Source organism: Quercus suber, unplaced genomic scaffold (assembly GCF_002906115.3).
Source record: "Quercus suber isolate HL8 unplaced genomic scaffold, Cork oak 2.0 scaffold_763, whole genome shotgun sequence".
In the NCBI taxonomy this organism is placed as follows: Eukaryota; Viridiplantae; Streptophyta; class Magnoliopsida; order Fagales; family Fagaceae; genus Quercus; species Quercus suber.
In genome coordinates this window covers 174722-190676 of record NW_027070199.1, presented here as the reverse complement: position 1 = coordinate 190676, position 15955 = coordinate 174722, and the positions used below count along the sequence as shown (strand labels likewise).

Here is a 15955-nt window from a genome sequence, read left to right as displayed (position 1 = left end):
TCTGAGATCTGTGAGGTTTCTGTAACCTTCTAACTTTACAAGCGTCTACCAGAACGAGATCTACAATCAAGAAATGGTGGAACAAGTTATTGCATAAAGATTAACTACTAATGGTAATCTGAAACTTTTGAGTGGAATCTCAAAGTCAGAAACGTGGGAGTTTGTGTTTAACAAATTCAAGATAGAAGAGTCTGTGGAGTCAGAGCTGCATGTGGTTATGTTAGTAAGTTCTACAAGAGGTAACTTTAGATTTATGGTTTAAATCTATTGTAAACTTTCATTCTATCATAGTAGGTTTGTTTACCTGAAGATTGCTAGGTTAAATCCTCCCTAGATTTTTTACCTTGAAACGATTGGTTTCATTAGTTTTCCTAAATCATTATATTACCGTCTCTTTATTTTCTACACTAAAAAAATATGTTTGCATATGTTTAACCTAGATCTCATAATTAACCTAAGTAATTACTTGGCTAATTCATTAGATTAAAACTAATTTTTTCAAAAAGGGGTCTAAACAAAACAAACACGATCTAAGACTTTTCTCTCAAGATAAGAATAATGCAAGAATTTTAAAATTGTTTTAAACGCACATGTATTAAATGTTAAATTTTGTTAATTAGAGCGACGTTTGTCCTAGGTAATGTGCATTGTGCATGACTAATGAACTAAAATAGTAAACGTAATTCTTTTCTCCAAAAAGAAAAAAAAATGTAAACATAATTGAGGCATTGATTATTTTACATAGTGTGTGTTTTTATAGTTTTTTTTTTAGTTAGAAAATGCTAACGGATGTCCTAGTAATGGTTAATAATTCATTTAAAAAAGTTTTTAAGAGAAAAAAAAAAAAAAAAGCAATAATATTGACTGTTTTTTTCATTTCCTATGAAAGTGGTTATAAAAAATTTCCTAAAATAAATTGTTAACAATTGCCCTAATGATACTCGCTAGCATGACCCATTTTTAGTTTATAAAACACAGAAGCTGTCTCTCTCAAAGTACAAAATCATTCTCTCTTCTCATTGCATAGCAAGCAAAACCCTTCTCTCTCTCCTCTCTCATGTCTTTGCCTTTCCAACCCCTTTCCTCTCTGCCGGTGTAACCCCTTCCAACCCTCTCTCACTCCGCCTGTTTATTTCCATTTCTTTTTTAGTGAAAAGTTAATATTTAGTTTGTTATTTGAGTGTTTAGTGGAGGACATGTTGTGAAGCTAATCTCNTGTGAAATTCCCTCCTGGAGACTTGAACCCCGGCCCTTACCCTCCACACTCTACAAGCACTTATACTTGTGGAGTGACTATCGCACCAAGGGTGTGCAGTGGTCACATTGTTGGTTGTTGATTGTTCACAATATTGTGTAACATTATGCAATAAGTGACTTTTAACTTTCACATTTATTAATTGTATTTGTTTATAATTATCCAAAAAAATGTGAATTTTATTTCTAGAAAAACAATAAATAAATATTTTTTAAATCCCACTTTATTTTATATTTTTTAACAATATTAAATTAAATTCATTATTTTATATAATAGTAATAATAATAATAAATTTTTTTTTTTGAAAAACTGAAACACTTATATGGTTTAGTGCAGAAAATTTTCAAAACTGATTGCTATGTTATATGTGTTACTGCTTAATGAAAAATGTTTTGAATTTTCTTTGAATTCACATTTCCTACCTGTAAAGATATGTTAATGAGTAGCATGCTCCTCTTAACTGATATAAATATATAATATCTTATCACAAAAAAAAAAAAAAAAAAAAAAAGAAGACAAAAGCAGCAAATTAGGGAATATTTGGTACATACACTTAAAAACTTAAAATTATTATTTAAAAACATGTGTAAAAATATATGTGAGTAAAAAAGTATATAAAAATACATAAACATTATTTAAAAACTCAAAATTATTGTTTTTATTAGAGTACATGCATAGAACAACCTCTAGGAATGCCCTATTTTATCTTTCCCACTTTCAGAAAAAGAAAATCCTACCAGCGTCTATCCCAGTGTCGGTGCAACTTGTTTTTAAGGCATAGACAAAAAAAAAAAAAAGTTACACTTTATGCTTAAAGTAACACGGTCATGGTATTTTGTTTTTTTTATTAGAGTACTGTTTTTGGTTTATGGTGCTTTGGAAGTTGGGATAGGAGTGCCTGAATTGATGGATAAGTTCTGAGAATAGACATAAACGCTAGTTGTTTACGCCAAAACAAAACTTTCATATTCAAATTTCTGTACTTTTAAAAGTTTGGTACGAAAAAAAAAAAGAAGAAAAAAAAAAAAGAAGGGTGCTCAATTTAAGTAAGATCGAGTATTATAAAGACATACTCGATTTCTATAATATCGAGTACTATATTATTTTTTTAATTACACAACTTTCAGGTCAGCGGTGTCATGCTGGCAACACACCTTGAAACTCGAGTAGTAAAAAAGTGGTAGATTACTAAATATTTTCGAAACAATGTTAATTTGCCACAAATTTTGCCAAAACGTGATATTTGGCCATTTTCACCTATATATATATATATATATATATATATTTATATTTATAGTCTTTCAATATGTGGCAAAAGAAAGTTTTGTACTTGGACAAATCTTGCTTCCTTTAGCCCTAACATAATAGTGAAAGTGGACAGAATGACCAATATGTTTACAAGGCATCGCTTGAACAAACAACGACGACAAAACCTTAATCTTAAAATTTGGGGTTGGCTATGGATCCTTGACAAATTAGAATAGATCGGCCATATAAATTATTTTTCTCTATTCTATCCTATGTGAAGTTATTGATTCACTCTTTCCTATCGGTTCACTACTCACCCTCCTCTGAACATGACCAAATCATTTCAAATAACTCTCTATCGTCTTTTCATCAATAGGAGCTACCTCTATCTTTAAACAAATTTTTTCATTTTTTCATTTTATCTTTCTGTGTATTCTCACTTATCCATCTTTACATTTTTGTTTCCACTACAGTGGTTACACCCATTTTATGGATATGTTGTTTTTTAACTGCCCAACATTTGGTACCATAGAGAATAGCTAGTTGTATAGCAGTGTTATAAAATTTTCTCTTTAACTTTATAGGTATTCTACTGTCACACAATAAGCCTAATGCACTTTTCCACTTCATCCACCCTACTCTTATTTAATGATTCACATCCTATTCAATCTCTAAATCTTTATGAATTGTTGATCCAAGATATCCAAATCTCTCGGTTTCTCAAAAAAAAGAAAAAGATATCCAAATCTCTCTCTCTTTAGTATCTCTTAGCCATCAAGTTTTATAGCCCATTTGTCTTTGTTTCTACTTCTACTAAACTTACATTAGATGTACTCTACTTAAACAAAAACCTTTTAGATTCTCGCCTAATTTCTAACTTGCATTAACTTCACTTCTAGTTTCTTTCACTAAAACTATATCATTTGTAAAAAGCGTACACCAAGGAACTTTCACTTGAATCGATTGACGGATTTCATTCATTACTAGTGCAAAGAGATGTGGGATTAATGTTGGTTCTCAATGCAAATTTATAGTGATAGGAAACTCACTTGTAATTCTTCTGCTTGTTCTCACACTTATTATAGCCCCATCATAAATATCCTTAATCAACTCAATATACTTTAGTGGAACTTCTTTCATCTCCAAAACCCACCACATAACCTCTCTAGGGACCTTATCATATGCTTTTTCAAGATTAATGAAAACCATGTGAAGATATTTACACATGCCTCTCTATATTTTTCAGTTAGACGTCTAAGTAAATAGCTCCTAGGGTAGATCGTTCCGGTATAGAACCAAATTGATTCTCTGATACTATTGTTTCATATCTTAACCCACGTTCATTCACTCTTTCCCAAAGTTTTATAGTGTTACTAATAAGTTTAATTTCACAGTAGTTTGCATAGTTTTGGCTATCCCCCTTATTCTTGTAATTAGGTATTTTGTTGACACTTAAAATCATATTGAAAAGGTCTATTAACTAGCATATACCCACATCACCCTAGCACTTCCAATCCTCAATGGAAATTCCAGTCCCACGGCTATTCCCATATTCATCCTCTTTAATGCATTTTTTTATGTCAGTGATCCTAATTCTTTGGACAAATCTGTGGTCTCTATTCTCCATTGGGCTAATGGGCTACCTAAATCGCTTTGATCTTTTATGTTGTTTCCATAACAAATTTTATCAAAATAACTTTTCCAAATCTCTTTAATTTATTCTTATTTTCCTAACACTTCCTTTGCAAATTTTGGCAGCATTAATAATCTACGGTGATTTTAGTAAACAAGCAGTAGCATTATGGCAAATCAACCAATGTCATTATTGTCACGCCAACCACTAAGCCATGAGGCTTTCACCACCTCATTGATCTTCATCTTTAATGCACCGAACACCATTCAAATCTCTTGTTTTTTATTTCCTTTATCTTTGCCAGTTTATAAATATGATTCGCTCCCTCCTTCACCCCGTACTTGTTATATAAGTTATCATAACATTATCATCATCTCCTACTCTGCCTTTCTAAACAACTATTTTTGCTCTATATTAAGATTTAAGTACTTGACAAATCCTTGGTTGACATTAGTGGAGAAATAAGTTTTGCGTCAATTGTATGAGAAAAGCGCTACGTACACCTTCAACCAGTGGATACACACACTTAACAAAAAATTATTTATTTTTAATCTTCCAAGCATGCCTTACAGCAAGCCAGCCAATAGGAGAAATTATTGGTTCATCAGTGGTCCTCCCTGCTCCTGTCAGCCAGTAAAAAAGTGCCACGTGGCCATTTTTCTTATTTAGTTCCACGTCAGCGCTTACCCATTTCCTTAACCCTTGTTAACAAAACCAAACCACGGTTGAACCTAAAACAAACTCAGCAACCCAAACGTGTTAACCCAAAATCATTTGTACACTTCTAAGTTCTAACCCAAGTTCTAACTCAGCAACCCAAACCTTCTCTCTCCTTCTACCCACAGCCGGAAACCCAAAATCAAAGCCAAATCGGACGAGCGTGTTGTTGTGGCGGCGGTTTAGCAACAATGGGAATAAGGAATCGGTGGTGCTGTGTTGTTGTGAAGCCTAGATCGATGGGTGTGCTATGATGTTGTGAAGCCCAGATCGGTTAAGGTGGTGGTCGGTCCCTATGGCAAAGCCTCAAGTAGTGGCTCTCAAACCTCTCTCTTCCTCACCCTCGATTTTTTCCTCTCTCAGGCCCGATCCCAGCCGTTGATAGGCGGTTGTTTGGGTGATTTGGGTTGTGGGTCTACCTCTTAGGCTTCTCCCTCGACCAACGATGAGCATATCAGCATCTGTGGGGGTCTTGATATTTGAGGTTTTGATCATGGAAGCCACATTTCTACCTCATTCGTGAGCTATATTTGAGGTTTTGATCATGGAAGCCACGGGGTCTTGATGCAAAGAAAACGATGAGCAACATTTGGGTTTTTTGAATTTTTTTAAAATGAATTTCAAACATAGATCTGCCTCTGGTGTTTGTTGAGATTTGTGGTTTGTGGTTTGATGATTTTGGATGGAATTTATGGAAGCATAGAGGTTGGGTTTTGTTGGTCTGATCGGTGATATGTTGTTTTGTTGTTAATTTGGTTGGGTTTTGATTTACTGGTTTTAGAGAAATGTTTGGGATGAAATTCTATGTATTTAGTTGAATTTGTGATATGAGAAATGTCGGAAAAGAAAATCTTTGAGTACTATGTTCTTGTGATCTGGGCTTGTGTTCTTGTAATCTGGGTTTAAGTTCTTGTTTATCCATTTTCTTCAACATGATTTGAATTTATGTGTTTTTACATTTTTAATTTTGTTTTTATGTTTCTTAATTTTTTTAAATTGATAAATTAATTTTTAAAAATATGATGTTGCCGTTGATTTTGGGTTTCCGGCTGTGGGTAGATGGAGAGAGAAGGTTTGGGTTGCTGAGTTAGAACTTGGGTTAGAACTTAGAAGTGTACAAATGATTTTGGGTTAACACGTTTGGGTTGCTGAGTTTGTTTTAGTTTTAACCTTGGTTTGGTTTTGTTAACAAGGGTTAAGGAAATGGGTAAGCGCTGAAGTGGAGCTGAATCAGAAAAATGGCCACGTGGCACTTTTTTACTGGCTGACAGGAGCAGGGAGGACTATATCAGTGGTCCTCCCGAGGAACCAATAATTTCTCTAGCCAATAGACAGAAAAGGTGGGTCCTCCACGGATCAGCATCAGGTGCAATACCTAGGGTATTGCACCTGGTGCAATACCTCAATTCTCTTCACAATTTTTTTAATTTTTTTCACTTTTTAACTTTAACTTTTTTACTCTTTTTTAATATATTTTATTTAATGGCTGAGATTAAAAGTTGCTTTTTCAACTTTCAATCTCAGCCTTTGATAAGCACACCTAGATGTGAATCCGTCCTCCACCAGAGCAAATGTCAGGTTCATCAGGTATGTGATTAAGGAAGAAGATTTGGCCGAATCTGGCTAAGATTTTGCTGAATTTGGTCGAAATCTGGTTGGATCTGTCTTGTTAGATTTAACTCTAGATTCTCGTTTCTCCAGAAAAGAAAAGAAAAAAAAAATCTTTTAACTCCATTATTATGCAGAGATAATGCTTGATACCTTTCTATGCGGAGTCTGGAATTTATATTTTGGGTGAATTTAGATAGAACTTATTTTGCTGAAATTAAAAATTAAAAACTGAAAATATTATAACAAAATAATTTTTAAATATGTAAATAGTGTCGTGAGATTCATTTTTAATGAAAAAGTTATTGAAAAGTGAAGTTTGTGAGTCTCACACCCACTAATGTGCTGAAAAAGGCTGAAAAGTCAAAATTTTCAGCTACTGTTTATGCATAGTGCATAAACAGTAGCCTTTGTCTCCTGAAACCAGCGTGCAAAAAAAAAAAAAAAAAAGGCAAAAGAGGAAAATGCATACGCAAATTAAGTTGAATCTAAACATATACTTTGTTTAAATTATAAGTTTTTGTAATTTAAAATTATACATAATAAATACGTCTATAAATTATATAATAAATAATATTTAATTGACACAAAATTTGACCCACATATTAAGAACGTAAAGAAAATACAATTTAGATTTTCAGAATATATATTAATGTTTATTTTATTAAGTAAAGTTATAACCTTAAACTTTAATCAGCTTTGTAGCTAAATTTTATCATGAAATGCTTTATTCTTTTCCGTCATAATTTTTATTTCTACGTCTTGTACTAGTAGTCTCTCTCTCTTTTTTTTTTTTGGAGAAACCTTGTACCAGTAGTCTAAATTTGAACAGCTAATGAAGATTGGCCTTAAGTGAGAATAACAACCACGAGTTCGGTATCCAGTTAATTGTAAATTCAGTTTCCAATTTTTGCAAGAAATTTTAACACATCAACCATTGCATTTTTTTTTTTCAAAAAAAAAAAAACAGAAATTTGTCTAACTTGACTTCACGATGAAGTAGATCAATTATCCTTTTATCTTCCTTTGTCTTATCAGACCAATGGTAAAAGACGTTTTTCATAGGTTGGATTGTTAAAAATAAATAAAACTTAGATGCAACTTTTTTTTTTTTAGAATACTAGTTGTGTTTGGTACACTATTTTAAACACATGTTTTTAGTTTTTAAACAACAGTACACGTATTTTCACACACTTTTTTACCCACAAGTATTTTCAAAAAAATTAAAAACTGTTGTTTAAACACACATACCAAACGGACTCTAAGAATTTTAATTGTGTACATACCCAAAAATGCTCCAACGGGAGAACTATAAACATAAAACAATACACCATGAATATCTAATTCCCATTTTTAAGACCAAAAAAAAAATTCAGTGTACTGGTTACATAAAAATCTACAACTTAAGGGGTGTTTGATACTGTTATTTAAATAACAGTTTTCAGTGTTTAAATAACATTACACGTATTTCTACATACTTTTTTAGCCACACGTATTTCTACAAAACAACAACAACATTACTATAAATCTCTTACCAAACATGCTTTTAATTTTTGTCTGCCACTCAATTGCACCAAATATGAGCCCTCCTTGACGTTGAGCCAACCAATCATCAAAAATATTGCAAAATCATTGGCATATAATGTAAATTCTTAATAGTTCTTCCCATAGATCGTAACATGGTGGGTGCTAAGAGCTACAATGTCGTACAAAATAAAAAGAATTAAACTTTGTAAATCTAATTTAATTATTTTCGTTATAGATGTAAATCTAAAAACACTGGTTTGTATATTCTAAAAGTCTTAACGACCTCCAAAGATAAATGGAATTTATATTCGTATTAAGATCCTTCATGATTTTTAGAGCAATCCACCCATGACCATTCATTTTCAAATGAACAGAATATATTTTACCACTTTTTCAACATTTTAAAAAACATCGGCTATCACAATTTTAGTTTTGATTTAAATTATTGATGTTATGGAAAAACTCAATTTACTCATTTCAAAATAGATAGATAAAATTTCAAGAATTTTATTATGAAGCTAACTCAAGAAGTCATCCTAATCTATCTTTAATCTATTACAGAGATATTAATCGTATTTAATATTTATTAGAGAGTTATTGTAAAAGTCACCTTTAGATAATTGAAACTGTGGGGACTGGGTTTTTGGCTGCCCAAGCCCAATGGACCCGGGTCAAAAGCCCAACGAACCCCGCAATGAATTTATAGAGAGTGGGTTGAAGGTCTAGGCACCCGCCGGCGCTCGAATGGCGTGGACTCCGGCCTGTTTTATTTAAAGAACAAAGGATTTAGATAAAATTACATCTGGGATGGGCTCCTCGGCCATGGGCCGAGGAGGCTCTTACCCCTTTTTTCTCTCTTATTACTTCTGTCCTCTTTTTCTTTTTCTTTTTTCAGAATCTCCCTCCCCCAGGATCCCCCTTTAAGGAGGATCTCTTTACATTATATATCCCCCTTACAATTGATCCTAGCCCTACATTTGTTGAGTGATTAGGCCCTTTGCTTAGGTGCTTGTCCCATCAGCCGCCTTCCCAGTCTCTTTGGGAGTCACGGCTTCCAAGGTGACACTGGTGGAGGTCCTTTCCTCATTAAGGCGGCCAGGGTGACTGTCAGGTGTATTTAATGCTGAGGTGACCGTTTGGTTCGAGCCTATCCCTTAAACCCTCGGACGTCCGATGATGAGGTCGTCCTCGGACTTGGATTGTCCCCTTGGCTCGGGCCTTTGGCCCAGGAACGCAGTGGGCTGGGCCGCAGGATTATTTGGCCCCACAGAAACATAGTGAATAGAAATCATTTACTCTTCCCTTGAAAGTTCCACTTTATGTCCTAACAATTGCAGCCACACGTCTTTGTTTGAATTTTTTTTAATTTTTTTAATTTTATTTCTTTATTTTTAAGTATCCAAAGTGAAGGCTTAATAGTGTAAAACATTATATCTTGTTTAGACCTCCGATTTTAAACTAATGGTTAAATTACTTTTACCCTACTTAATTAAGTGTGGAATAAGAGTAAGAGTAACACAATAAACCTAGATCTACACTCTAGTGCAAATTCATAAACAATGAACAATAAATGTAAAACACAAGAATAAGGGAAGAGAGATGCAAACAATGATAACACTGAAATGTGTTATCGAAGAGGAAATCGAACTACTCGGCGAAAAGCCTTTTTGTGACCCACTAAGCCAAAATGATCCATTAGTGAATAAAGTTGGAGTACAAGGATATCAAAAAGACTCTCCAAGCCTAATTTGCCCAATGTACTTGAACCCTCTGAGTTCTAACTCCCAACGGACTTCACCAAGTCATTCACTAGTTAATCGGATCCTACAATTAGCCCCAAATTACATCCGATAATCGATGACTTCTTCTAATGCTTCCCACATGCACCAAAACTTCTCTCAACACTCATATTAGGTGAAGTAAGTGCTTAGGCTAAGAACCCCTCAAGGATTTGTAATTGAAGAGGTAGAAATAGAGGAAAACTAAGAGAAATTGGGTAGATGATTGTGGGTTTACAATCTCTAACTCTCAAGTGTATTTATAAGGTTTTCTCTCTGAGATTCTCCTTACAGTTTTGTAGGTAATGTGAACTTATATAGTGTGGGTAAAGAAATTAAGAAGGAACACTAAAACAGGCTGGTAGTGCATCTCGTGGGTCATCTCGCAAATTGGTCTAGTCACAAGATGAGTTGAGAGATGCATTCTAGCACTTGACTCTTCAGCTTCCAACTGTTCTTCATAATTCTTCACCAAACTTTCACACTCAACCCTTATATTAAATCCCACAAACATACAAGGAAATGATTGACTAATACAATCAAATTTGATATGGAATTAAAGCCAACAAAACATAATTGAAAATTACAACTTTACACAAAGTTTAGAAAAAAAAAAAAACAATCAAACATTATAATATTAAGATTATAGCCAAGGGGACTTCTCTCTCCTTTATATATATATATATAGAGAGAGAGAGAGAGAGAGAGAGAGAGAGAGTTCAAACTTCAAAGCTATAACTAAAGCTAACTAGAGAAAATTTGATTAGATTTTAAATTGGATTTTAATTGGAGTCCAATTTTACATCATATGTCCCATTTAATTTTTAATTTTGTAGCAAGTGAATGGTTGTGTGCAAAAATCAAAGGGTCCAAATTCAACTATATTCTAAGTTGGATTTCAATTAAAATTTAATTTTGTGTCATATATCTTATCTAATTTTTTAATTTTTTTTTTAATTGTACTCATGCATATACACAGAAGTATACACTAGTTTTTTTTTTTTTTTTTTTTTTTTTTGGGATGGGTATACACTAGTTAGTTTAAGTAATTGGTTTGCCATTGCGTTAATATCGAGAGATCCGAGAGGAAACTTGTTATACACTTATGTGCCTTTTTACAACAAGAGTGGACTACTCCCTATCCAAGTTTAGGCTTAGGCCTTGAGATGGGCAGTTGATTTAGGTAGCGTTGAATTGCGTTTTGCATTTTACGTTTAGCGTTTTGCGATTTTTTTTTTTACCATCACTTTTTGTACTGTTCATAGGATATGAACAATGTATTAAGGCTAAATGAACGGTATTTTCATTTACGAATAGTAATCAAAAATTATTTTTTATTATTTTTAATTTTCAATTTTAGTAAAATAAGTAATAGTTAAACGTACCATTAGTGCAAAAACATAATTTGGACAATATATGTCTATATTGAATGAGACTCTATGCACATGATAAGTGTACCTTAGAGCCCGTTTGGATTAGCCAATTCTCATCACTCAAACTGAGAATTGGCGTGGGACCCACTAAAAATCTGGTGTTTGGCTTGATTTTCTATCTTTGTTTTCATCACTCAAACTCAATTTGAGTGATGCTACAGTACCGAAAACTGAAAACACCAAATTGGTGTTTTCAGTTTCTGAGTTACATAACTCAGTGGCTTAGTGGTAAATATTTGACTTTATGGGACCCACGGTCAGACACTCAAGACCACTTTTTCTTCTTCACTTTTCTCTCCACCGTCACCTCTTTTCTCTTTTCTTCTTTCTTTCTTTTCTTCTTCAAGCTGGTTTTTCAGCTGCTTCTCTTTTTCTTATCTTTTTTTTTTCTTCTTCACGGCTGGGTTCTTTCATCTTCTTCTCTCTCTCTTTTTTTTTTTTTTTTTTTTTTTTTTTTTTTTTTTTTTTTTTTTTTTCGTTTTCTTTTTTCTTTCTTCTTTCTTCTCAGCCGGTTCTTTCATCTTCTTTTTTTTTTTTTTTTTTCTTTTTTCTTTCTTTTTCTTCTTCACTCTAGTTTCTTTTCTTTTTTTTCTTCACGCGATGATGGCAGAGATGGCAGAGGGCTTCGATTTCAGTTGTGATTTGCGTTTTAATCGGGGGTTAAGGTATGCTTTTGGGGCTTCGATTTCAAGGCTTTTATTTTTTTTCCTCATCTTCTTCTTTATTTTTCTTTCTTCTTCAGACCCACTCTAAGGTTTTTTTTTTTTTTCTTCTTCTTCTTTCTTTGTTCTTCACTCTGGTTTCTTCTCTTAGCCTGCTTTTTTTTCTTTTTTTTCTTCAAGCGGTGATGGTAGACGATGGCTGAGTTTGGTCTCTGATCTAAGGATTTGGGTTTGGGTTTTTTTTTTTTGTTGTGGTTGTGGTGGTTTGAGGCTTGGAATTTTTAGTGGAGGTTGTGGTTTTGGTTGAGGGCTGTTGGTGGGTTTGGATTTTTGATTCATTCGAATTTTTTGGTGGAGGTTGTGGTTGTGTTGAGGGCTGTTGGTGGTGGTGGTTGTGATTGTGGATTTCTGGGTTTGCCATTGGTAGTGGTGGTAGTGGTGGTGGTGGTGGAGCTAGGTTGATGGTGGTGGATGAAGGGTTTGTCGTTGATGGTGGTGGAGCTGGGTTTCGGTGAAGCTGGGTTTGAAGAGTAGAAAAGAAAAGGGACACGGGTAGCAATCGTATTTTTCTGTGCAGTGTCAGTGGGTGGGTCCATCATTTTGGCAAAAAGTAAAGTTAAAAACTGAGATAAATGACTGAGTTTTGTGACCAAACAAAGTGTTGGGAATTTTTAAGTGATGGTGGAGTTTGAGTGGTGAGCTATGGGTTTTGAGTTTGAGTCATGAAAACTAAGAATTGAGAAATGAAAACTGAGACACCTCTAAACCAAACGGGCCCTCAATACCACCTCTAAAAAAACAAACGATATAATTATAAAGGCATGATACAGTCAAATATGCAATACACGATAAAGTTACAAAATAAGAAATTAAGAACAAACAACTTAAAAGAAAAACAATTGAAGAATAAAGTTGAAATGCAAGAAAAGTATCATGTACTAAAAGCCTGGATGGTTTGTCCATTGGGATGCTAATTCAGAGAGTGCCTTTGTAGAAGATCCATTTGCGCTTAATGCTTTCTCAGCAGCAATCTTTATATCTTTCATACGATTACGAACTTTCTTCCCTTCTTCTCCAACCATGAGACCCTTTACAACTTTTGCAATTTCCACTTGTTCAATTAGACCATTTTTGTTAGTTTTTGGTCTTAGTGCCACTTTTACATCCTCAGCTAATACTACTGCATTCATTTTTTGTTCTGCGTAAAGTGGCCAAGCAATCAATGGAATGTCTTGCATGATACTCTCTAGGATCGAATTCCAACCACAATGAGTTAAGAACCCACCTGTGGAGCCATGGCTAAGCACTTGGGCTTGTGGTGCCCAAGAGGGAACCACTAGACCCTGCCATTTAGTCCTCTCTACGAACCCTTTTGGTAAGAAAGCAAGAGGGTTGTTGGCGAGAGTTTGGTCACTATGGTATGTGGCATCATCTGATTCATTATTTGGGGTTCTTACAACCCATAAGAACTTTTGGCCACTCAATTTCAATCCCAAGGCTAGCTCATTTGTTTGTTCATATGAGAGAGTCCCACCACTCCCAAAACAAACAAATAAGACAAAACAATGTGGTTGATTGTTCAACTATCTTAAACAATCTGACTCTTCAACCTGATTGCTTGAACCACTTTGGATTGGTCCAACTGGATAAAGTGGGAGATTTTTAGCTTCATCTAACAAAGCTTTTATGGCACTTCCTTCCAATTCCATGAAGGTATTAATGATAATACCTTCAGCTAAGCAGAACTATTTTGCGCTGTGAAGAATCATTTTGTGCGACTCACTGGTTCGATCTTGAACTGATTCCATAAGATCTCGGCTGTGAATAGGTATGCACCCCGGGAGTTTCAATGGTTCTAGTAGGTCTCTATACTCGCATGAAACTGTCTCGTCCAGCTTTTTTAAATGAAAAACCAAAGACAAAGTGAAAGCATTTGCATGGAAGAAAATGTAGGGTGAGATGTTGAGTTCTTTAGCAATATCTAATGCATCAATTCCAAAAGGATCGACTACAAAAGCAGAAAATCGAGTAGACTTTAACACATCTCGGAGTATTCTAACAATCACAATTTATTATATATATATATATATTTTTTTTTTTTCATTTTAAATTTTAATTATTTTATAAAAAAAAATACATAAAAAGTTATAATTGATGAAATATAAAGTGAAACGTAAAAAATAATTTGTATTCTTATAACGGCATAGTAAGCCAATATACAATGAATGCAATGAAGACCATGTGGTTGATGTCAAATTAAAGGTGGGTCCTCCACCGACCAAATTACCAATTTTTCTTAGAACAATCATTATCATGCAATGGAAAAATAACAGGAAAAAAAAAGTTTTAACTTTTAGTTCAGTAAATTATAATTTTTTTTTTTTAATAAATAGACTAATTTTGGACTAACTTTACTTTTAATAAATAAGTTAATTTTTGTGCAAACGGCAATGAGTAATTCTTCGACCATTTCTTTGTAGCATGCAAAAGGAACTTAGAAGAGCGAGACGAAAGGTAGAGGATGGGCTTGAAGTGCTCTGATGTTAGTGAAGGTAATAGTGCTGTGAAGAAGAATCAAGTTTTGAAGTGGAAGTGTTAACATTATCAGTTTTCTTTTATATTTTATTAGAAGAATCCTTATCAGAGCATCCATAGCAGTGGAGTTAAAAATTTAGAAATTTAATTCCACAAAAAGTTATTTTATCTATTTTACCAACACACATGCTACAGTAGTAGATTTATTTTAGCTTTTAACACAATAAAATAATATAAACATCATAATAAAATAATATATCTACTACAATAAAATAATATATACTCTACAATAAACATCAATCACAACCACACACACAACCACAACCACAACCACCACCACCACCACCACCACCACCACAGCCCATAACAAAGAAAAGAAAAAAAATCAACTAAGCCTACACCCACCGACCCACCAGGCAACACCCACACCACGGCAATCAAATTCACGCAATGCAAAAAAAAAAAAAAAACCCAAAGCTTGGATCAACGGAAAACCAAAGCAATGGGCGGAGGAATGCAGCGGTGACTTCAATGATGAAACCCAGAGCTTGGATCGACAAATGAAACCCACGAAATCCAGAGAAACCCAAGCTTGTTGGCGTTGGGTAAGCGTTGAGATGGAGGACTGGGTAGAGGCGTGGATCGACGGCTTGGGGCTTGGGTCGGCTTGGTCTAATTGGCGGAAGAGAAGTGGGTCTGATCGATGAGATGGGTTTGTTGGCGGAATGGGTGGGGAGATCGGCGAGATGGGTTGGCGCCGGGGATGAGTCGAAACTGGGCTGGCGGCTGGGCTGGAGATCGGGCTGGCAGTGGAGGAAGAAGAGATAAAAGGAAGAAAGTAGAGGAAGAAAAAGGGAAGTCAGACTCATTTGCAATTTGGAGCAGATTAAAAGAAAGAAAAATATAATATTTTAATCCGGCTGAGGAGTAAAATTGTTTTTTTTTGTTTAGCTCTCAGCTACAGTGCACATCTATAATTTAAGTATAGTTTTACCGCTACATGCTCTTTTTGGTGTTTTAGTAGAGCTAAAATAGCAATATAACTATTTAACTCTGCTGCCTGCAACATGTCAATGACTGACCCTTTGAAAAGAAAAAGTAGGGGCGTGAGGAGCACAGTGCTCCCTTTTGCATCATTGACGCTAAAGTTAAAGATAGTTGTTAGTAAGCCAGCAATAGCCATAAACAAATCACCAATNTAAAAAATTGTTTTTTTTTGTTTAGCTTTCAGCTACAGTGCACATCTATAATTTAAGTATAGTTTTTACCGCTACATGCTCTTTTTGGTGTTTTAGTTAGAGCTAAAATAGCAATATAACTATTTAACTCTGCTGCCTGCAACATGTCAATGACTGACCCTTTGAAAAGAAAAAGTAGGGCGTGAGGAGCACAGTGCTCCTTTTGCATCATTGACGCTAAAGTTAAAGATAGTTGTTAGTAAGCCAGCAATAGCCATAAACAAATCACCAATATACAATGATTCCAAATGAAGACTAGGTCAAAAGGTTGGTTTTCCACCATAAAAAATTACCAATTACAATGATTCCAACGAAGACCAT

General features: G+C 34.3%; 1 long non-coding RNA gene and 1 pseudogene across 1 annotated transcript; one reads left to right on the top strand and one right to left on the bottom strand.

The window, feature by feature from the left end:
- The first annotated feature begins 4406 nt into the window (after positions 1 to 4406).
- Positions 4407 to 5818, top strand: LOC112027845 (uncharacterized). The gene is made up of 2 exons (XR_002884543.2): positions 4407 to 5337; positions 5389 to 5818. It is a non-coding gene; the product is annotated as an uncharacterized LOC112027845 (long non-coding RNA).
- A 6841-nt stretch (positions 5819 to 12659) lies between these two features.
- On the bottom strand, positions 12660 to 15579 carry LOC112019362 (hydroquinone glucosyltransferase-like; annotated as a pseudogene).
- Between the last annotated feature and the right edge of the window lie 376 nt (positions 15580 to 15955).